This window comes from Pezoporus occidentalis, unplaced genomic scaffold, assembly GCF_034315485.1.
Source record: "Pezoporus occidentalis ecotype Australia unplaced genomic scaffold, CSIRO_AGI_Poc_V1 ctg172, whole genome shotgun sequence".
NCBI lineage: Eukaryota > Metazoa > Chordata > Aves > Psittaciformes > Psittacidae > Pezoporus > Pezoporus occidentalis.
Window position 1 is genome coordinate 3,732,789 of NW_026913554.1, and position 10,542 is coordinate 3,743,330.

Sequence of the window (10,542 nt, forward strand, 5' to 3'; positions counted from 1 at the left end):
GACTCTGACTGCCTTTTTTAATCTCTACTGGACTTTCAGATTGACTTCAGAAATCTACGATAATTTTCTTTTTCCTGCAATATTTTAGGCCTTTGTAATCATTTGTGTTTGATCTGTGAAATCTTGGTTTAGACTTCCTGGCAGATTTGTACTGAACAGCATCTCTAATTCCTTTTAGGACGTGTTTCATAGGCTGAAAGAAAGGCATTTTTTAACATAGGAAAAATTTTTAAAAGGGCTTTACCCAAAAGATTTTCTCCTAACCCAATCCTCTTTAAAACATGACACGCAACACCAAGTAGACACTAATTCCAATTTGTAACAAAACCAGGAAAAAGGGGGAGTGCCAATGGTTATGCATCAGTCTCCGTATAAGCCAGACAACTTAATAACACCACTTATTAGAGAAGCCTTAACGGTAATCCCATTAAAGCTATTCAGCATAACACCAATATTTTTCTGAAATCTGCTTGAAAGCAGACAGGATTACTCAAATGAAATGTGAGCAGCTTTCCAGTAAACCTCATCCCCCATCTTTCACTCCTGAAGGCTGCAAATCTTGATGCTCTACCATTCGCTCACTTGATGGATGAGGTGAAATTACCACTCAGAAACAGGGAGGGATGGAGAGGTGGATGTACAGTCTTCTACAGCTCTTCTTGTCAAGGCATGAGGTGAGACCTTGCTGACACTGACACGTATTTCTTTCCTGGCCCTGTATACTGGTAGTGCAGGTAAACTGGTCACACTGTGTGGCAATTAATTTCTGGCAGATGATTTTGGTTTTCAAGTGTAGGTGCAGCAACAAATGTTAGGGAGACCACCACTTATTATCCAAATGTCATTTCATGGACACTGCTCCCCCTTATTTCCTTTATGTTTAACTCTACCTGCCTTCCCATGGATGGAAATGCTACATCTCAAAAGTGTGAAGTATGTGATACACCAGCCGGATTGTTAGTTGGTAGAGAGCCCTTGCTGCTGAGAACACACAGTGGTGGCTTGACAGAGAAACAGAGAAATTTGGAATGACAGGAAACCACAATCTTGTTTGAACCTGAGAAAGGGCAAATTTCTGTTTTAAAGCACCTTATCTAAACTGTACTTAAGGAAGGAAAACTTGTGAACTCTTGTTAAAAACTTATAGCTATAATTTAGAAACTCCTTTCATCTAGCATAAAGGGGGTTTTTGCCTTGAAGAAACAAGGATGCAGTGTTCTCATTTGCATGCACTGTGTCAGTGAAATAGGGATACTTTCAGCAGTGCTGTTTTCAGTTCTTCTACTCTTTAATGTGTCTATTCCTCCTAGATTTTCAAAACCCTTGAAAATCCACACATAAATTTTTCTTAAAAGAGAGTAGGGTTTTTTCTTCTTTTTATGTGAGCAATGTCTACTTTATTTGGGTTTAACAACAGAAGGAGATAACTGTACTCTCTATAAACATTCTGCAAGCAGTTTAATCCAAACTTACAAGGATATCTGGTTTCTCTAAAGGTGTCCGTAATTATATGGAAAAGCTCTGAAAAATGTTAGGTTTGGAAAAGGGAATATTATGGACCCAGAGGTTTATTTTTCAGGTTGATTCCTGCTTTGGTTTGGGGTAGTGTACTGGTATGACATCTAGGGGGAGGTTTGTCCACCAGTGAGACCACCAGTTCAGTGGCTCCTTTTAGACATCACCAAGCCATTTCTGCAAGGCTCTGGAAGGAGAGATTTTACGTGGCATTTGGCTAGACGCTGGGACTTGTTTTTTCCAGAATGTTGCTTTTGTAGCTGTTACAGTATTGCTAGCAGTAACAGCGTGTCCCCACAGGCAGTTGTTGGACAAAGTCACTTTAGGATCTTAACTGGTATTTCCTAGGACAACTGTTTAACAATTTGACCTCTGGGTAATAACTTCCTTCTTGTCAATGCATAACTAAAAGCAGCTCTCTGCTTAAAAGCAGAGATGCAGGATGACAGCTGGATGGGTCTTTCCCTTCATGGCCTAGCTGAAAATTGGCACGGTACTGGGAAGACTGGAAAGTTTTGTTAAGCCTCCACAGAATGTCTTCTCTGCTGGCTAAAATAGATACTGTTCATCGATGCCATACTGGAAATATTCCCATTTTGTTGGCTTTCCCTTCACACTGAGCATTTCAGTTTCCCTCAATTCAGATGTCAGATTTCTTACAGCTGGAAGTAAAATGGTTCTATCTCATTGTTTCCCAGTGTATTTCAAGTGGAACTGATTTTTTGGTACTATAGATATTCTCCAGAGGTGTAATTGGCCCCAGCATCAGCAGTCTTTCATATGCACTGCAGAATTATGTCCTAGTTGATTATGCTGTCAAGATAGATCAAAATAGGAAAATGTATCTGGCTTCCATAAGGCTAAAATACCTGAAAAGGACTATGAGTATGTAATGTAACTTGAAGTCTTTATGTTTCCTTGCCAGGTGCATCAAGAGAAGAACACTGAAAGTGTCAGTGCCTCATTTTCCTCTTTTCTTTGCTTCTGAATCAGTGTGGGCAGAGTCATGAGGGGACTCACAAAGTCATCTGACAGCTCACCATTTGAAATACTTCCAGCAATAGCACACATATTAAAAAGAAGAGCCTCAGTCATCTTGCAGCCATGTATGAATAGAGGCCAGACAAGCTGAACAGTCTCACTTGGGGGGAAGGAAGGGGAGGAGGTGCTGCAGAGTTGCACGTGCACTGGTAGGGGTTACAGAGGTTTCATCTCTTCACTGAGCCATGAGGGCAAGGCCGGATGAGGGTCACAAATACTGTCTGTTGTGAAGAGCTTAAACCCCTTTGCTGCTGCCCTTTTCTCTGTCCCATTCATAGAGCATAAAGAGTTATTTAAACTCTGGGTGCCAGCTACATAGTTTAACTTGATGGTCAGATGGTAGAGGACTTCCATAGATCAGTAAGGGATGTAAGTTTCATCAGCTAAATTAAACGTCACTTACAGAAGGGGGCAATGAGGTTGTCCCTTCTTTTGTCATATCGTTCCTATTTTCTTTGTCCCTTCTTTGGTCATATCGTTCCTATTATCTAACCACCAAGCAGCTGGATGACCTGGAAGCAAATGCGCCTTGTCAAAGAAATTAATATCTAAATCATGGTTCTCCAAAGAGGAACAGGAATGTATGAGTGTTTCTGGGAAAGTTCATTTTGTACATTTGTCACACATGGCTCCTTTCATTAATATTACAGACTAATTTCTGCTTCGAGATGTTTTTCTTTACCCTCCTTCAGGCTATGCACATTCGATTAGAGGTGATTGAATAATTTATTGCAAATTGTTTATTGGAAAAGGTTTACTTATTTTGTTCCATCCAGAATAATGTATTTTCAACTGATTATTCAAATTATTGTTCAAGTGACCCTCTGAATAGTTGCAAAATTCTTGGTCTAAAGCTTGCTTGGAAACAGGTTTGTCACAAAAGAGGTAAAAGCACTGAAGAGCATTTTGATATTCAAGTTTGTAGGCTGGTCTGGAGTGGATGAACAGGTCTCTTATTTTCTTTCACACCTTGACTGGCTGTTAACCAGTCTGTTATTGGTTTTCTAATGTAAACACACTTCTGTTTTACAGCATTGACTTTGTAAGTATTCTCCACAAGTCATTGAAAATGTGCTATTTCTATAAACATCCCTGCTACCAAATTCATTTGAAGTGATATTCACTGGTAAATAAATGTAGACAGTGCAAGAAGACATGAAAGAAAAATCCCTTGGGGAAGGAGTGGGGGTAAATCACAGAGATAACATATCCTTTGGAAGTTTTTATATAAATAGACCTACAGATTTCCACATATTTAGTCATTGGAGAAGATTAAAACGTTTGATGTGCAGTTACCATTTCACATGAAAGCAAAGGTAGTTTTTCAATTGCATTTGGTCCTTATAATTCAAGTGCTGACAATTGCTGGAAACCTAATTTAATGAATGTTTTATAAGATCTTGAAGAGCTCTGTGGAAATTCCCCCCTCCTTTCGTCTGGCTATGCATTCCCTCCTGCTGTGGTTTCATGTCTGTGGGCCCATTCCTAGCAAGCCCTTCACATGCCAGTGGCTCTCCTCTCCCCTGTTTGCTCTCTGGAGCTGCTCCCATCGGCACAGGCACTCGACATGCCTACAGCTGCTCTGCTCTTCTCAGCTCTGTCAGGGTATTTGTTTAATCAACACAATTACTTGTGGTTTGGTCAGCACAACGAGGTGAACATGCTGCCAGTCTCAGGTCTTGGCTTGTTTTCATCCTGTCCCTCGGGACATGCCCCTGGCATAACTTAAATATCAGAGACCTTCCAAATGTTTGCAAGGTCCCACCCAAAGGCCAGCCACAGGTCTAGGTCCCACACACACCCCCCTGATCACTTTCCTGATAGATCAGGCTGCTTTTTGCCCTTATGGCTTCACTCTCTTCTGTCTCTGGGGCAGGCACTGGCTTTCAAGGGGGCAATTACACTCTGCAGACTTCTCTAATGCCCTCATTTTTGTTGTTCTTAGCAGGATTTGCTTTGTCTTGGAAAGGTGAACAATGAGGTGCCAGTGAACTGTCACCTATCAGTGTCCCTCTAACCTTCCTCTTGTCCCTCCTGTGCAGAGAAAACTTATGATATGGGGTTGGAAAGGCAGATGGTGGCAGATCATGAAGGGCACTGATCACTTTCCCTGCTGTTTCTCAACAAGTTGCCCTGAGGGAAATCCCTGCTTACCCCTCTTCTTCCTTGTACTCTGAAGGACACAAAGAGCTGTGATTGTAGGTGTAGCAAAAAGGGAGTAAATTGCCTTGCAAATTCCTGAAAACACTGCTATCCCATCAGGGTGAAGCAAGATATTTATGTCCCTGACTGAAGGAGGAGTTCCACTGTGCTCAGGAAGAATGCTTCATTCAAGGGGCTAGGTGGAAGCTCAAGGAAGAACTTATTTCTTAGGGGATTCTCTGCAACATGAGTCTCTAAGAAGCTCTCTTCCACAAAGCACCTCTGTGCTGAAATCAGCCAAGGGCATTAGGAAAAGCAGAAGAAAGACAGGAAGCTGGTGAGAGGGTCAGGAGGAAGGGGAGGCTGATGCTTTCCTGGATGACCTTAGAACAATATGATTGCTTATATTAATTTGAGCATTTGCCAGAGAAACAGTTGCAGCAGTCCACGAACACTGCATAGTATTGCAGAGAGGATGATTTAATAACTTTTCCTGTGGTAGCAGGCAGAATTTGTACCCACCTCCACCATGAGACAAAATCTTCCCTGAAGTTTTTCCATTTTATTGGGACAAGTATGAGTTAGAAAAAGGAGCAGGCCTCCAGCAGAATAATCATGTTATAACAGGTTTTTAGATGAGAAAGAGAAGGGATGCTTTGCCCACTTCCTCGCACTGCAGTTATCCACTGTGCAGGAGCACAAGGCAAGGGCACAGCATTGTCACCAAGCAGGGCTGGGGCAGGTTCACTGGCGCAGAAGTGCTGTTGTTTTCCCCAGGGACTGCAACGTGCTTTAGCTCTTTTCCTTGGCTTTTGAGAGACAGGTCCTAAGGAGGAGATGGAGGCAGCTGCTCTTTGCCCACTGCATTTTAGAGGAAGAACCTGTCTTGTCCCCATGGTTGTGTTTTATTCAACTTGTGATTCTGGATGCGCCTCCTCAGTACACTTGCAGCCAGATATAATTTTGCTCTGACCTGTCCTGAAGCCAGATGAATGCCATTAAAGATCTACTGAGCCTGAGACAGGAACTGAGCCTAGCTAAAAGGCACAGTGCTGAGCTGATCCAGGTCAGATCTTGGCCAGGATAGCCCCTAGCCTTGTCTCTGACAGAGGCTGGGAACAGATGCTTCTATGCAAGTCATGCAAGGAATGGAGCATGGAGAGTGTGATCCTTCCAGGCTCTTGGCAAGCATCCACAGAGGACTTCTCTGAGCCACAAAGCATAGGAAGCATTCATATGCCTGTCTCCCAAGAGCCCAAAGTGGTCTCTCCCTCTTTCATTTAAATGAATGAAGCTATAAATACACTTAATGTGTTTTGCTTTTTTTAATCTGGTGAGAAGAAAGTAGAAAGTCACCCTATGGATATTTCACAAAAACACTCTGGCACAAATACAGGAGATAAAACCCATATTTTATTTTTTTTTCACATATTTGCACTTTAATGATCACAAGTGTAAGATCCTGAGCGTAGATATTATGTGGAGATTTCAGTAATTTGTTGGAGTGGTTTCAGTATTAATTTCCCAGTGAAAATGTGAAAATTCCAGATACAGAAGAAAGGTTTTTAAGGACAATCACTGCTTTCCACCATATTACATTTCAGCATCTCTCTTTTTTAGAGTGGCTTTTTATATGCTTTTTTTTTTTTTTTTAAATGCACTGTCCCTGTTCTTAGGACTCTGGTTTCCTTCTTTTGTTCTCTTCCTCACTCCACCCCTACCTCCAAAAATAATGTGGCTCTGTTAACCGGTGTGCCTCTGTTAAAGTGATATGAAATACAGAGAACAGATAACACAGAGTGCACTGTGTGATAGCTAATGCACATCTGGGGTGTGGTAGCAAGACTGTGTACAGTGTGTTTCTAAGTTTAGCTCAGTAGCTAAAGCAAGTGGCATCTCTTCACTGAACTTAAAAGGGAATATGGACTCAAGCCTCAGAAAGTCATTCAGAATTTTTCAGCACTTATTTTATAAATACATTTTACTTTCCTAAAAGAAAAGCAAGTTTCCTGTGAACCATTATACCACGGGCACCTCTCACAGTCCTCCCCATGCTCTGCAGGCTCCTGGGTTTGCTGAGGAGTGAACGGAATAGAGAAGCTTTTCTCCCCATGCTTCAATTCCAGACATGCCAAGCTGCACTTCCAAAAGAATAAACATCAGTCAATTCTTAATGAGAACTGCAGGCACTCGGCAGCTCTGGCTGCCGGCTTACTTTAAAGACTTAAATATAGTTTTAGTTTATGCTTCTATATGTAAAGCTTTTGATTGCCACTGAGAACAAACAAACAAAGAATGGATAGAAAAACACACAAACAAGCAATCAAACAGCCCCAAAGCAAGTGGGTTCCCTGGTCCGTTCACTTTGGCCAAAACAGATGTTTTATCCTGCTACTGAAAAGTTTTGGTCCTTCTAACAGCAGCATTATGAAGCAGCCTGCTGACCCCCTTACTGGCAGGTAGAGTTAATGTTGTCTGGATATCAGCCTCACTTCTGTCACCTCTCCCTAGTCATGAAGAGCAGCTGAAGGGACTTGGCCATGGCCCAGCCTGGCAGCAAGGCATGCAGGCACTCCTGGGTGTCCAACATGCATCACATCTCTGCTCTGCTATGCAAGCAGGTGGAGAGGAGGGGATCCTCCTGGCTTTCACCTGCAGTTAGTTACCCTGCCAACTTAATTTCTGTCCAGCTAATCAAGACAGCGTCTTTTCCACTGGCTGGTCTGTACCCTCTGTGAAAGTAGCAGATGATTCTTGGTGGAAATCTGATCTTTTTAATCTCCATGGTTATGTTTTGCCTAATGAAAACCAGCAGTAGAGTAGGACTGGGGATTATAGTTATATTTTTTCCTGATAGGAGAATAATGATACCTGACAGAGTCTGTCATTTTGGAATGTTGTTTTCTAAATAATGTCTTTCTTAACATGTGCCTTAAGAGGAGTAACTGAAGGTGGACTTGGTGGCAAAAGCAAAAATGGGGGACAGAGAGTGAAGCTTGGGGGAAACAGCCAGTTCCTGATGCCTCTTAATGGTCCACCTGTTCCCCATAGCCTTGCACAATTTTGGCATTAGGGTGATTGGTGCTGTGGCCAATGTGTGTGTACAAGCCATGCCGAGGTGCTGGCCAGACACAGAAACCAGGCAGCTGCTCAGCTCCCGCTGCATCTATCCATCAGCCACCCACCTTTGGGAAACTGGCAGCTACTTCACATCCTGCAGATTTTTATCCCACTGTCAAGTTTGCTTTAAACTGGTCAATAGTGCATTATTATGGAGGAAGTGATAAGCAGACAGACAGACAACATGGTTTCATACGCCTTTGTTTCCTTTGGAAACCAGGCTAAAAATGACACAATGATGAACAGAGCTTAACTGAGAAGCATGTTACAGAAGAGAGCTGGTGGAGAGTGAAACAAATGTGTCCTATTGTTTTTTCTCATGCCTGAATACCGGCAACAGTATCTCAGACTATTTCTAGTGATTTGCTCACTTGACACAGAGCATCCAGATGTATGTCCTTACTGGTCTCGGTGAAAATTAACATCCTGGTAATTTTAAACCCTAAAAACCACTGGGGACTCCAGCAGGGCTCGGATGGTGTCCAATAGCATCTTAATCCCTTTTTTCTCCTTGCAACTTCTCCAAAGATAATAATGATGTGTTCTATTTAAATAAACAGAAGCACTGCTCTCAGTGCTCCTGACTAGTATCAAAGCATTCATGTGAGTTCATGATCTTTGGGCTTCCTCACTGGAGAGGTATTCAAGAGATCTAACAGAAAAACTAAAATACACAATATTGCAAAGAAAATTGTCAGCACAAATGAAAAACAAAATAAACTTTTTTTTTTCCTTTTTTTTTTTTCCCTTTTTTCCTTCCATGGGCAGACCTCATGGAAGAATAATTTTTGTTTTGACAGTTCTGCTGAAAAATTTGAAAAGAAAGTGAATGTAGGTTGAAGCAAAACGAAAACAAAACTCTGCCCCAACCTTTCTGTCATTGCAAGTCGGGTAGAAATGTTTTGGCTTCCCTTCTGGGCCATTCAGCCCCCTTGTTTAACTTTGACAGAAAACAAAGCATTACAGTGTATTAGGATGAGGCCCATTTAAGAGTCACCAAAACATCTTCCCAGACTTGAAACTTTGAAATCCCATGGCACAAAAGAGTTCTTAAAAGTGGATATACTTTGAAGAGCTTAACGGGCTAACCTGAAAACTATTCATAGATTTAGTTTGTTTTTTAATTGAGTAGATACACAGTAGCAGAAGTACCTGAGATATGACTAAAACTACCATAAAACAAACATGAGTAGCTACAAGTTTTGCCATAGATTCCTCCAGTGCAGTTTTCTCTTTTAGGCATCTGGCACAGGAGCTGTGGAGCTGTTAGAGCTCAGCATCACCAGGGTGCAGCAGGAGGGGACCATGCACGGCTGTGGCAGTGGGGTCAGCCCGAAGCATGAAGGCTCAGGCACATACACATGTGGTATACATGGTCTGTGCAGTAGCTGGGAACATGGAGGTGTTTTTTGCGCAGATCATTGCAGAGCTCAGTGTCCCTGGCCAAATGCAAAACCTGCAGAAATTCCTCATACGTGTGCTTTCTGTATCAGTGAAAACATATTAATTCCACATTTGGAATATTGTGGATTGTAGTTACTTCTGCTCAGGTCTTCAAATGAGAGTAGATGAGAGATGGAAGCAAATACACCTCCAATGGAATCTATTCGTAATGGTGATTTGCACTTCCATGGATCCCATCCCATGAAAAAGATTTATGGATTCTGGAGAATTACACTCCACAGTCCTTCCCCGATCAAAACAAATTACATTTGACAAAAGGAGAATATAAGATCCTCTATATCAAATGTTAGCAGAACAGGCTGGAATTGTTTGTTGATGGTATATTCAGAATATACAACTTTGTGGAATGGTCTACAGTACAAACAGGAAACCTCCTGTCCCAGTAAGTTCTTCTCTGCTCCTTTGGCCGCCACCACTCAGCCTAAGTCCGTCACCACCACTCCCCACAGTCTCAGCTGCAAAAGGCAGTGATTAACTTCGTATCATTCACTCTATGCAGACAGTCATAGGTCAGGCATGTTGAAGGGCATGGTTTTGAAAGTTTGAAAGGGGCTTGGCTGAGTGCTGTACCTAAGCCTATTTAATTCCAAATGGGAAGTAGGTATCTGACTTCTGTTTCCCAGAAAATTCTTGGTCATGCATCATCTATTTACATTTCCAGATGTAAAACTATCCATGTAAATTATGCTTATTGAGATAAAAATTGAGCCTTTTGGGTATGTTGGTGCTTTGACAATACAGCCAGTAGATGACATTCCCTAGGCCAAGTAGAACACCCAAGAAATCCTGGTTTTGAGAAGCACATATAACATGCTCATCATTGTCTCAGACCCCTCCACATAAGTGGCTAGCTCTCATGCATGCACAGTTTGAAAATGCCCCCTCCCTGTCTCCTGACTTGGATTCATTTATGCAGCAAGATCTCCCTCTCTTCCCATGCATGCAGCTACTTCATATAGGAACGTCTATGTGTTCTGCCCAGCTGTATGTGTTTGAGTATGTTGCCAGACAGAACCATTCCAATGAAATCATTGGACTGTTATTTGGAGGACTAAAATTTCACCCACTTCATAATTTATTTTACTCTCTCCAGAGCCAGTCCATCACGTACCCACTGGAATGCATTGCCAGCTGTCAGAGCACACTAATACTCATTGGCTAGCCAAACTTCAAAGTCTGGTAAGCTGTCCAAGTGGTGGTGGTGGGGGGGGAAATTGGCTGGTGAGTTCTTCACAGCAGCTCACTTGCTTGCTAACCAGG